The sequence below is a fragment of the Carassius carassius genome, chromosome 2 (genome assembly GCF_963082965.1).
Source record: "Carassius carassius chromosome 2, fCarCar2.1, whole genome shotgun sequence".
In the NCBI taxonomy this organism is placed as follows: Eukaryota; Metazoa; Chordata; class Actinopteri; order Cypriniformes; family Cyprinidae; genus Carassius; species Carassius carassius.
In genome coordinates this window covers 19,677,936-19,692,228 of record NC_081756.1, presented here as the reverse complement: position 1 = coordinate 19,692,228, position 14,293 = coordinate 19,677,936, and the positions used below count along the sequence as shown (strand labels likewise).

Genomic DNA, 14,293 nt, shown 5'->3' with positions numbered 1-14,293 from the left:
AAGTAGTTTCGTTTTCTCAATGGAACAGCATCACACTCCACGGCCTTGAGTGAGCAGAGGCCAGAGGCCTAGAGTGAGCCAAGGCCAGCTTGAGTGAGCCGAGGCAGGCGGCACAGCGCAAAGTTGATGTATTTTCTCAGCGACCAGCACGGATCAGCTCCAGGAATGGAGCTTCCTCTAATGGAAGGCCAAACAAAGTAGTTTCGATTTTTATGGTGAAACACACAGCGTCTATACGACATGGCGGCGTTAACAACAATACTACCACGAGAATAAAAGGTACACCTTCTTTCTTTGCGTAAACATCTGGGCGGCGTTATGCATACTGACAGACATGTGGGGGTGTGTTAGAATGAGCCGTTTCGGGGGTGGGGTGGGGGTGGACGAGTGTTAACTTTTATAAAGAATATCTCTTTGGATTTGAGACTTTATTCTTTTCAACTTCAAAGATCTTCACAGAGCTTGTAACACTCCAAAGAGAAAGAAATCACATGACACCTTTAAATGTTAATGAGCTCTGCTGACCCTGCCCTTCTCCTCTGAGCTGCTCTGTGAAAGACTGATCTCGATTTGAGAAAGCGGAAATGATTTAACAAGATTAAAAAATAAAAAAATGGTGGGTTTTTATCAGTATAAGGTGGTTGTGTACAAACACTGCCAACACACATTTCAGTTCAAACCACTTGTAAAAGTGCTTGTAGCATCCGATGACACCTTTAATGATTTAATTTAATATGTCGGAACAAGGGATTTTTGGTGGTTTTCTCACCAAGCACAAAATTTCAGACAACATACCTTCATCAGACATCAACAATATGCCAGTTTTGCTACTTAATCTAAGTGAATGTTTTTCCATACATATAGGCCTACAAGAAAAAAAAAATCCTTAAAATTAATTTAACGTATTTTTGGATGTGCATACTTTCGACATTTGGATTAAGAAAAAAAAAAGATGATAGAAGTATAATATATATATAATATATAATACCCTCAAAAATATATCAAACTAAACATAAAAACCTAGTCAAAAACCATTAGTGAAAATACAACTTCTCAGCAGTGTATACCGCAGCCCTTACACAGAACACAGCCAATCAGCGCCCCCTGTCTGCAAGACCACTGAACTGCTAAAAACAATATTTAAGTATGTTTATTTGTCAATGAATGTATTTAAATAAAATATCATAAAAATTTAAGTTCATTAATTAATTTTCATGTCTTACACAAGAATGAAAGAAATCATTAAATAGTGGTTACTGCGGGAGGAAAAAATGAATGCACATATTCCTGGATTCACAAATCCATTCTGTGATTTCTTTACCCTTAGGTTCATCCGGTGATCATGCAAGCACGCTCTACATTCAGAATAATTTTTTTCAGAATGCAAAACAGGTTTCTTCTTTTTAAATAAAAACAAGTCCAATCAGGAGGACTTCTGTAAGCTGGAGGGCTTGACAAGAGGAACATAACACTAGGTAAAGAGGGTGATCGTTATAAAAGCATCATTTATTTGGTTTAAGGTATGCAGTCAAACAAATAACAATAAATTTGATCAACAAGTTTGATTTTTCCAGGCTCCAGAACGGTCAGATTGTCTTTTCTGTTGGGCTGTGTGGGAGGGCTGGCCTCCCCAGTCTCTGTTATTTTCCCGCTGTCCCAGTTCTCTTGCGCTATCTTGGTCAAAGAAACCTATATGACAAACAAGCAGATGTATGATGATTTATTTGGCACAGTCAGAAAGTGTCTGATAAAACTGAGATGTGGTGAATGATAGTGTTTAGCAGAGATGAGACCAAGTCAAACATGTGCAAGTCTCAAGTAAGTCTCAAGTCTTAACCTTCAAGTCTCAAGTAAGTCCCAAGTATTTTTTTCTTGGGCAAGTCAAGTCAAGTCAAGTCACAAGTTATGTCAAGTCAAGTCAAGTCAAGTCCTGTAGTAAGTCAAGTCAAGTCAAGTCCAAGTCAAGTCACCTTATTATTGTAATTTTACCTGCAGAATCTGATCTTAATAAAGTTAAAAGACAAGATATAAGTAACTGTCAGTAAATTAAAATAATTTGGATTTGCATTGTAAATACTCATGTTCAGTAAAATACATCATGGAATCAAACAAAATTGTAACTTCATAAAATTATTTATTTTTCACTTCTTCCAACAGTATTTGAAATGTTTTACATTTTCATCATTGAGTCCATAAAACAAATAACAGCTAAACATCCAACAGACTCCTCTCTGAACACCTCTCTCTCTCCCTCTCTCTCTCTCTCAAACGACGTGACGTGACATGACATTCGGCTAAGTATGGTGACCCATACTCAGAATTCGTGCTCTGCATTTAACCCATCCAAAGTGCACACACACAGAGCAGTGAACACACACACACACACACACTGTGAACACACACCCGGAGCAGTGGGCAGCCATTTATGCTGCAGCGCCCGGGGAGCAGTTGGGGGTTCGATGCCTTGCTCAAGGGCACCTAAGTCGTGGTACTGAGGTGGAGAGAGAACTGTACATGCACTCCCCCCACCTACAATTCCTGCCGGCCCGAGACTCGAACTCACAACCCTTCAATTGGGAGTCCGACTCTCTAACCATTAGGCCACAACTTCCCCTCAAACACAGTTTACATACAACATTAAACTTTCTTACATTTCTCCTCTCTCTCTCTCTCTCTCTCTCTCTCTCTCAAGTTCAAGTTGCTTTATTGGCATGCCATTTGAGTTACAGTATTGCCAAAGCATCTAGATACAGAATAAAATATAAAATATGATTACAATAACATACAATACAATAAAAATAGCAACAGCAGATACTATTTCTAATATTAATAATAGTAATTATATAAAATTAAGAATATCAAATAAAACAGTTGTATGTGTATGGTGTATAAATATTTAGCAGCTAGTGTGACTGCCGTCTCATTCTCTCCAAGTATATAGAGTAGTTTCTCTGAGTCATTTAGAGACAAGAATGAACGATTCAAAGCTTCAAACTGTGGGAAGAATGTTTCTCTTGTAGTGCTGTATTTGGGACAGACAAGAAGGAAGTGTTTCTCATCCTCTGTTTGATTCAGCTCACAGTGTTTGCACAGTCTCTCTTCTCTCGGTAGCCAGGATCTTTTATGTCTACCAATCTCTATTTCCAAATCATGATCACTGAGTCGATATTTTGAAAGGATTTCTCTTTCTTTTAATTGCTTGTGTGATAAGTAATTTGCCAGTTTTGTGGTTCTGTTTAGGGCCGAATAACACTGGAGTTTGGTTTGGAGCTCAAATTCATTTTTTCATTTTTCATCATAATTATACTTCAGCTTTTTGTCAATTAGTTTCTGAATGTTGGGGTTTTGATTGGTTTCCTTCATCAGGTGAAGCACGAGTGTGTTTCTCTCTTCTCTCTCTCTCTCTCTCTCTCTCTCTCTCTCTCTCTCTCTCTCTCTCTCTCTCACACACACACACACACACACACACACACACACTCTCTCTCTCTCTCTCTCTCAGAGTATATCCGTAAGTCATTACCTCTATTACAAGGTATTGCACTTGCAAAATATAAGATTCGAGAGAGTCTTGTCTGCAAGCCGAGCACGATGTGGCCTATCCCACCATGTATGCGCCACCGGTATGCGCGCTCATAATGGAAGCAACGCGGTCGCGACGCGCTCGTTTTTTCCAATCGCGTCCGCACCGCATCGAGTTAAAAACATCTCAGAAAAAACTTTTCAGAGAGCCGCAAGCGCACCGCCGGTCATGTGACAAGAACCAACCAATCAGCTTCATCCTTTCCCCTAACAACGTTGAAAGCTCAGCCAAGATGAAGGAACAGCTGATCATAGCTGTATATGGATTGCCATTTTGAAATAAATTTAGTAGCAGAGCTACTGCAAGCGATTTTTAGTGCTGCAAATCCATTTATCCTTTGCTGAAATTCCCGCGTCTTCATGGAGAGAGCGCGTCATGGTTGCTTAGCAACGGCAGGCGCCTCAGGGGCGCAACTGCCCGAGCGCTCTGGAAACAAGGAGAAAGCGGCGCCCCTAGCGATTTCCACGCGTTTTTAGGCGCGAATTATTGACGACAAAAGCGATGACCCTTGGTACCCCTCAAGCTGAGATGTTGATCTGATGTGATATCTGATCTAAGTGGGCGTGGTGTGCGTAAGGTAGAGAGGGCATGACTGATGATAGTGTCCTGGTCCAGTCATGACAACGCGATTCTCAGCCTGCGCTCCAGCTGAGTAATCAATTTTATTTTTAAAAATAATTTATATATTTTATATTCAAACTGAAAACATGATGTGATTAACACTCAAGTCATTCAAGTCATCGTGTCTCAAGTCAAGTCAAGTCCCGAGTCTTTAACTTCCAAGTCCGAGTCAAGTATCAAGTATTTTATTTTTTGTCAAGTCAAGTCACAAGTCATAAAAATAGCGACTCGAGTCGACTCTAGTCCAAGTCACTAAGTCACAAGTCCCCATGTCTGCTGTTTAGTCAATCACTACATGTTAAACGCTATTTCCAAACCTTTTCCTGTGGGTCTGAGGTGTGAAGGTTTTTGGTGGCCCACATACAAAGTGTGTTTTCTGAGGGATTTTCTTCCACAGGCAAACTATCTGCAAAGAATCGGCACAAGCATGTAATGTGTATCATAACATGTCATACTCACAATTCATATTTATGCATTCACTGCTCAATGCTCACCTTGGTGGGTTATTTTTGTCACTGGGATGGGACAGAGGGACAGCATGCTCTGGGTATTTATATACACTTTTCCTTCCAGTACACGGTCATCATACACTTGGTTCTGGTGACAATAATATGAGAATGTTGTTAGTTTGACCACCATACATTAAAGGTATAGTTCACCCAAAAATTAAACAACAGGGTGAATAAATTATGACAGACAATAATTTTTTTTATCAAACTATTCCTTTAACATGGACCATAATAACAACTTGCCTGCAGTCCAGTGGAAGAGGAACCAGTTTCAAAGCTGCAATCAAAGTAATGTCATGGGCAAATCAGTGCAAGTTTCCCATTGCCCAGATCCACAATATCACCTTGCTCAAGATTATTTTATTCAGATCTTAAAACAATTATTTTCATTTTACTGTATTAAAGTTATGTAATATTTTCACAAAGTATTACATCAAGGAAGTTACATCAAACCAGCATCTAGAAAGTTTGTGCAGACGAGGCTTGTGAGGGAAACCAATGAGGCCAAGATGCTGAGAATGGAAGAGACAATTATACCAAGTTATGCATAACATTATTTTGTATGGAAGGGCACAAAATAAATTAATATTCAAGAAGAAATCATATGAAAGCATAAAAACATCACAGTAAAGTTGTGATGGTCAGGTGACAACAAACTGAATCTAAAACCAAAACCAGCCCATCTTAAAAAAGAAAAGACACTTACCTTGGCCAACGCATGAAGCACAAGAGTTCTCTGTGTCAGTTACAATTAACCTTCATGTGGGCAAAATGAACCCATAGCCCAGAATTATTCATCCTCTGTATGCACCAGGACTGTATACTCTCCATCAAACCTTAAAAATATTATTATTTGAGATATTTTCAGAAAATAGGTTAACGTGAACATATGAGAAATATTATACTATTATCTATTATCTAACTCCATAAAAAATACATAGATTGATTATCGTTATTGTTTTAATCTGTTTCCAAAAAAGTTGTTTTACATAATATCCTCATAACAGTTCAAGAGCATCATATATGTGTGCATTTATACAATGACAAATTTAGATTTGTCTCCCACACACAGCCAGTTTCCACTAAATCCTGACTTAACCCTCCAAATCATAGACATATAAACATGGGTGTGGTAGTGGGGGGAAAAGTGGACCTGACTACCCAGGGCCCCGTCTAGGGAGAGGGCCCTTTGAAATCCCATCATTTTTTTTTTTTTTTTGTAGCCTAATTCGAATTAATTGGGCCCTCCAATTGATGTCATTATTCATTTCAAAATATATTGATAACACCAACTGAGAGAATGAACTCAGTGCCAGACACTCTGGATAAATTCATGATGTTATCAAAGCCCATGAATAGGGTTGCAAAATTCTGGGAATTTTCAAAGTTGGAAAATTTCCATGGGAGTTAACAGGAATATAAGGGAATTAATGGGAATTTACAAAACTGAAAGGTTATTCCTTTATAGTTTACTTTTTTTTTTCATTATGGCAGGCTTAGCTTATTTTATTGGTTTCTGAGGGTACAGTTGTCTCGTGTTCTCCCGTTCAAAAATAAATGTTTTTAATTTAAAACTTGCATCAGTATCATGGATCAAAATGTTAGTACACAAACGAACCCGATGTAGCCTAAGGTTTAAAGGTATTTGAGCACAAGTAGGCCAAATGCATCAATTCAGGTGGTGAATGAAAGAACCAGTCATTACTATAATCTGATTTGATTATAGATTTAAACACTTTTTATACTTGTTTATATTCAAATAATAAAAAATTTCATTCAAAATTGAATTTTCATTTTGCTAACCCGCATCGTACAATGGCATGTGTAGGGGGCCCACTGACATTGAGAGTATACAGGGCCCAGAATTTGGTGCTACGCCCCTGCATATAAATACCTAAACGCCTCATTGGCCGCTCGACCGCACGTCAACGTCGCCGCCATATTGGATCGGGACGGGCACCTCTCATAACTCTCACATCAGGACAGAAGAAAACATACCTGACTCACCTGCAGCTTGGGCATCTACAAACCGTCACACGATAATAAAAACAGATCTCGGGGTATTATCTTTCATAGGTAAGACTCAACCGTTATTTCTCGATGTTTTTTGGTCATTTTTAACATTATGTTGACAGCTTAATTAACCACTAGTGTCAGACACTAGTGTCAGACTATTAATAGCGACATCGCTAACGTAGTTAGCAGTAAAAGCTGAGACTTTATAAAAATTCAAAGTTTAAATGAATTCTTATTTACGTTTATATCATAAACTAAATGGTGTTATGAGCACAATATGTACAGTGAGCAATTTGACTGTATAGATTAGTGATGGAGCTAAAGCATCACTACCGTTAACGTTACTTATTTACAAAGATAAAGTGGTAACACTTTAGAATCATGGTCCATTAATGTTAGTTAATCCATTAACTAACATGAACAAACAATGAACAGTACATTTATTACTGTATTTATTCATCTTTGTTAATGTTAGTTAATGAAAATACAGTTTTTCATTGTTAGTTCATGCTAATTCACAGTGCATTAACTAATGTTAACAAGCACAACTTTTGATTTAAATTATGCATTAGTACATGTGGAAATTAACATCAACTAAGATTAATAAATGCTGTAGAAGTATTGTTCTTGCTTAGATCATGTTAACTAAAGTAGTTAACTAACATGAACTAATGGACCATTATTCTAAAGTGTAACCGATTAAGTTTATCATCACTTGGTTATAAGGATTTCATAGCTTTTCATAAAACTGTGAACTGATTCTATGATTTTATTATTATTTTCTCTTCCCTTTTAGCCAGTTGCAAACAGGACAAGGAAAGCTGAGGAAAGCTGTTCTCTGCATTTCCAAGAGACAAGACTATACCTCCACAGACTAATGTTGTGTTTGTACTAAACCCAGAGCAGCCCTGAATGAATTCCTGCTCATATTCCAACCACCCCCCTCTCTGTAAAGATACTTTTTACAACAATATAATTTAATATAAATAATATAATTACCTTATTAAATGTTTCTGTAGTTTTTGTCAAATATTTGGAGGTGGATGTGCACACTGGTGGTGTTTGAGGAGATTCATCCTTCTATGTAAAGTGCTTTGAGTGCCCAGAAAAGCGCTATATAAATGTAAGGAATTATTAGTTATTAATAATTAAATATAACCAGTTTCCTCAGTCGATCACAATACTATAGACTGCATTTAAAAAGCTTTGCACAGGCTGTTTAATGCTGATCATGTACTGCGTGTCTTTACACAAAAACTACATGATGTTAATAGCCTAGAAATGAAAAACACAGGAACTCGTAGTGAGTCCAGCTGCAATATCATTAATGAAATCATTGTGATGTTTTTATAATGATTATTAATTTTGATTAATATAAAGTTTTTAGAGGGTAGCATCTCATATTCTGGTTTGTGATAAACATAACTATACTTTGAGATTTTGTTGTGCAAGGTAAACCTCACACACTCACACACAAACATTCATATGTGTTAACAAAAACAAACCACTGTTTCAAAATGTGTGTGTTTTCTGCAGGAGTGTGTGTAATGTGCATTATAGAACCAAATATCAAGCATTGTCAAGTCTTTTACATTATTTGACTCATTAATTGAATAAAATAGAAAATCTTGAGGGAAGCGGTGAAGAATTAATCTTTATTTGTTAGGTTTTGTCTTCCCAACTAAACCACCCTATTCACAGAGAAAGACAGAACTAAAACTGAAATAAAATGTGTTTCTTGAGGATTTCTCAGAGGATTTTTTATTATTTATATATATATATATATATATATATATATATATATATATATATATATATATATATATATATATGTGTGTGTGTGTGTGTATGAGTGTGTGTGTGTACATGTATATATTATACTTAAGGAGTTCATTAATTACACACAATTTGGAACTCATGTCCACAATTTTTTGTGTTCTGTCATTAGTTGTGTCTTAATTTGTTTAATAATATTTTAAAATTACATTTCACGATTATTTATTTTACTCTATAATTAACTATTAATTTATTCTTCATTTTGTCTATTCTGTATTATTCCACCCTTGATATAACATATTCTTCTTGCTATTATTAATCTTTTTTTTGTTCTGTTATTTATTAAGGTATTACTCATATTATACATATAATTTGTGCTATTATAAATCTATTATATCACGTATGTTATTGTACTCGCTTTTCATATTATTCACTTTACTTCAAGTTGTACTACATATACTTTTTAATATAACATCACTTTTACTATATTTTACTGTGCACTGTATCAGTCCATAATATTTAAATTTTCACTTGATCCATGAAGGCTCATCAGTGACGTGTTATTATTTGTTGTGGAGTTCATCTGTAGACTAAAGTACGGTGGCCCAGTGGTGCACAACACAACGACATTAAAAAAGCAAACATAAGCTCACAACACAACGACATTAAGCCACAACAAAAATACATTAACCCACAACACAACGAAATTAAGCCACAACACAACGAAATTCTCACAACACAAATACATTAAGCCACAACACAACGGAAATGCTCCCGACCACTAGGGGGCAGTTGGTCTGCAGAAACGGGCAATATACATATTTCCTGTGAAATCTCAGGGCGAATAAGATTCAATTCAATTCAATTCAAGTTTATTTGTATAGCGCTTTTTACAATACAAATCGTTACAAAGCAACTTTACAGAAAATTATGTTTCTACAATATTTAGTAGTAGCTAGTAGTTTGTGCACGTTTGACAGGATTTTAGAAAAATAAAAATAATAATAATAATAATACAAGACGTAGTCAGCTAGATGATGAACTATCAATATTATTAATTAATAGTAATTTATAGGATGCAGTCACACATGTAGCAATATTTGTTAGTTCTGTTTGTTGATTCAAGGTTAGCATCATCTGGGGTCCTCTGAGGGTCAGCATCATCTCTTCTCAGGTGTTCTGGATCCAGACTGGAGCTTGTGTAAATCCTAGTTACCACGGGATGTAAATCCCGTGGCAAAACATAGAAACAAAATAGAGACATCATTAGCATAGCTGCTGATCCAACAAAGTAAAATTAGTTTAACCCAAGCTAAAGAATAAAAATGCAGATGCAACTACACTCACAATTTAAGAGATACATTATTCGAATGCTTGGCGAAAGAGATGCGTTTTTAATCTAGATTTAAACAGAGAGAGTGTGTCTGAACCCCGAACATTATCAGGAAGGCTATTCCAGAGTTTGGGAGCCAAATGTGAAAAAGCTCTACCTCCTTTAGTGGACTTTGCTATCCTAGGAACTACCAAAAGTCCAGCGTTTTGTGACCTTAGGGTGCGTGATGGGTTGTAGCGTGGTAGAAGGCTAGTTAGGTACGCAGGAGCTAAACCATTTAGGGCCTTATAGGTAAGTAATGATAATTTGTAACTGATACGGAACTTAATAGGTAGCCAGTGCAGAGACTGTAAAATAGGGGTAATATGATCATATTTTCTTGACCTGGTAAGGACTCTAGCTGCTGCATTTTGGACTACCTGTAGCTTGTTTATTGACGAAGCAGGACAACCACCTAGAAGTGCATTACAATAGTCCAGTCTAGAGGTCATGAATGCATGAACTAGCTTTTCTGCATCAGAAACAGATAACATGTTTCGTAGCTTGGCAATGTTTCTAAGATGGAAGAATGCGGTTTTTGTAACATTGGAAATATGATTTTCAAAAGACAAATTGCTGTCCAATATAACACCCAGATTTCTGACTGTAGAGGAAGTAACAGTACATCCGTCTAGTTGCAGATTGTAATCTACAAGATTCTGTGTGGTGTTTTTTGGTCCAATAATTAATATCTCTGTCTTATCCGAATTTAATTGGAGAAAATTATTTGTCATCCAATCTTTTACATTTTTAACACACTCTGTTAGCTTAGATAATTGGGAAGTTTCATCTGGTCTTGTTGAAATATATAGCTGAGTATCATCAGCATAACAGTGGAAGCTAATTCCGTATTTTCTAATAATATTACCAAGGGGCAACATGTATATTGAAAATAGAAGGGGACCTAGGACGGATCCTTGTGGCACTCCATATTTTACTGATGATAAATGAGATGACACCCCATTTAAGTAAACAAAATGGTAGCGATCGGACAGGTAGGATCTAAACCATCTTAGAGCCTGCCCTTGAATACCTGTATAGTTTTGTAATCGATCTATGAGTATGTCATGATCTATGGTGTCGAACGCAGCACTAAGATCAAGTAAGACTAGAAATGAGATGCAGCCTTGATCTGACGCAAGAAGCAGGTCATTTGTAATTTTAACAAGTGCAGTTTCTGTGCTATGGTGGGGCCTAAAACCTGACTGAAATTCTTCATACAGATCATTTTTATGCAGGAAGGTGCTCAATTGAGCAGACACAACTTTTTCTAAAATTTTAGACATAAATGGAAGATTTGAAATAGGCCTATAATTTGCCAGTACACTAGGATCTAGTTTTGGTTTCTTAATAAGAGGCTTGATAACCGCCAGCTTGAATGGTTTTGGGACGTGACCTAAAGATAACGACGAGTTAATGATATTGAGAAGCGGTTCTTCGGCTACAGGTAACAGCTCTTTTAGTAATTTAGTGGGTACAGGATCTAATAAACATGTTGTTGGTTTAGATGCAGTGATAAGTTTATTTAGCTCTTCCTGTCCTATATTTGTAAAGCACTGCAGTTTATCTTTGGGTGCGATAGATGAAACTGAAGTGTTAGACGCTGTAGAATCTACATTTGCTATTGTATTTCTAATGTTATCTATTTTATCAGTGAAGAAATTCATAAAGTCATTACTATTTAACGTTGGTGGAATATTTGAATCAGGTGGCGTCTGGTAATTTGTTAATTTAGCCACTGTGCTAAATAAAAACCTTGGATTGTTTTGGTTATTTTCAATGAGTTTGTGGATATGCTCTGCCCTAGCAGTTTTTAGAGCCTGTCTATACCTGGACATACTGTTTTTCCATGCAGTTTTAAAAACTTCCATGTTTGTTTTTCTCCATTTGCGTTCAAGACTACGAGTTACTTTCTTGAGAGAGTGAGTATTACTGTTATACCATGGCACAGTACGTTTTTCTCTAACCTTTTTCAATTTGATGGGGGCAACAGCTTCTAATGTATTAGAGAAAATAGTGCCCATGTTGTCAGTAATTTCGTCTAATTCATGTGTATTTTTGGGTACAAATAGCAGTTGAGATAGATCAGGCAGGTTATTTGCGAATCTGTCTTTGGTGGCTGGAACAATAGTTCTGCCCAGACGGTAACGCTGAGACATATAGTTAATATCAGTTATACGCAGCATGCACGATACAAGGAAATGGTCTGTAATATCATCACATTGGGGTACAATATCTATAGCAGTAAGATCGATTCCATGCGATATAATTAGATCTAGTGTATGATTAAAACGATGAGTGGGCCCGGTGACATTTTGCTTGACTCCAAAGGAGTTTATTAGGTCAGTAAACGCAAGTCCTAATGTATCATTTGCATTATCAACGTGAATATTAAAATCTCCCATGATTAGCGCCTTATCAACTGTAACTAGAAGGTCTGAGAGGAAATCTGCAAATTCTTTTAGGAATTCTGTATACGGCCCTGGTGGTCTATACACAGTAGCCAGAGCAAGAGATACATTAGACTTCTTTTGCATGTCTGACAGTGTAACATTTAGCAGAAGTATTTCAAAAGAGTTAAACCTGTATCCTGTTTTCTGGGTAACATTGAGAATATCACTATATATTGTTGCAACACCTCCTCCACGACCAGTCTGACGGGGCTCATGCTTATAACAGTAGTTTGGTGGAGTAGACTCATTTAGACCAAAATAATCATTTGGTTTTAGCCAGGTTTCAGTCAAGCAGAGTACATCAAAACTATTTTCTGTGATCATTTCATTTACAATAACTGCTTTGGGTGTGAGTGATCTAATATTTATGAGCCCAAACTTTAAAAATTGTTTTTGTTCATTTACTTTACATTTTTCTGGTTTAATTACGATGAGATTTTTTCTAGATCCTACATTATATTTTGACCTCACTATTCGGGGAACAGACACAGTCTTAATAGTTTTTACAGCACAAGTACTTTTATCATTTAAGCGGGTGGAACAAAACTCATCATAATAGTTATTAGGGAATTGTCTTACTAGTCACATGGAGCGAAGTGTCCTGGAGATGTTGTCAGAGAGCAGCTCCGCTCCGATTCTGCTGGGGTGTAATCCATCAGCGCGAAACAGCCTAGGACGCTCCCAAAAAAGATTCCAGTTATTAACAAATAGCAGTTTCTGTTCTTTACACCATGACAACAGCCATTCATTTAAAGCAAAAAGTCTACTGAACCTTTCGTGTCCTCGTCGATACGTGGGCAGTGGTCCTGACACGACGATCGTCGCCGCGGGCGTCGTGCTGCGAACCGTCTCGATCAGGCTGCTGAAGTCCCTCTTCAGCGTCTCCGTCTGCCGCAGCGTGGTGTCGTTAACCCCGGCGTGAAGCACGACCGCTCTGGGGCTCTCGTCGACCTTCAGGATCGCGGGTATCTGCGCAGAAACATCGAGAACACGAGCACCAGGCAAACAATGAGTGTGCACTTTACCTTCGGCTAACGTAGCACTTACGTGTCGGACGATGGAGTCTCCGATGATCACAGCGTCGCGTCCTGTCTCGCGGAGGGGAGCGAAGCGGTTCCGGATGGAGATGTCGAAGGCAGGGGGGGGAGAAGTCGTCGCCCGGGACCCGGCTCGCGTCCTCCGCTGTGGATGCACCCAGGGTCCGTGGTGTCCCGGCGTCGCAGTGAAGGACATCTGGGAAGATCGCGTCCTGGGTGCACCGGGCCTGTGCAGAGAAACACACGGAGTAGACGTGGTGGGACTGTTAGCAGATCGCTGTATACTTACCCCGGACTTGTGAGCGTCAGCCCGGGATGATTCCAGCGCGGTTCTCCGCTCTCTCAGCTGGGCCTGCCTCACCTCCAGGTCGCGAATCTGCTTTCCCACGGCCTCGAGCTCGAGCTGCACAGAGTGGAGACATTCATCCGCCATTAAAGCAAGTAACAGTGAGTACAGCAGTGGTAATGTGTGTGAATAGAGTATTAGCAATGTTAGCGCAACCACGCCGCTGATGCTAACGGGCTAAAAGCTAATAGCGGACCCGGGAGATCAAAATAAAACTAGTGATAGCGAGGCGCTCTGATTGTTTTTGTTGTAGAATACAATAGAGGATATATTCACACGTTATATAAACGGAAACGATGATGTATAAAATTGATTTTTGGGTTAAAAATAGTCAATGAAAAGAATATAGTGACGGAGCTCAAACGCAGTACAGCCACCAACAACAAACAGGAAGTGACGTAAGTGAGTCAGAGATTGACTCTCTTTCGTATTATTATAAGAGAGTGCATTACCAGCTGCAAACTTTTATCCATAAACGATTAATATTAAATAATATTTATACATTTTGCTATAATACAACAAATTAAGTATACCAAAGCAATATAATTATTTAATGAAGAGTTCGATAAACATCTGTGAGGGT

The 14,293-nt window shown here is 37.9% G+C and overlaps 1 protein-coding gene across 1 annotated transcript in view; it reads left to right on the top strand.

Annotated features, from left to right (window-relative positions):
- LOC132105779 (ARL14 effector protein-like) overlaps positions 1–14,293 on the top strand; it is a 144,359-nt gene that overhangs the window by 118,542 nt on the left and 11,524 nt on the right. The gene's annotated exons all lie outside the window — the stretch shown is intronic.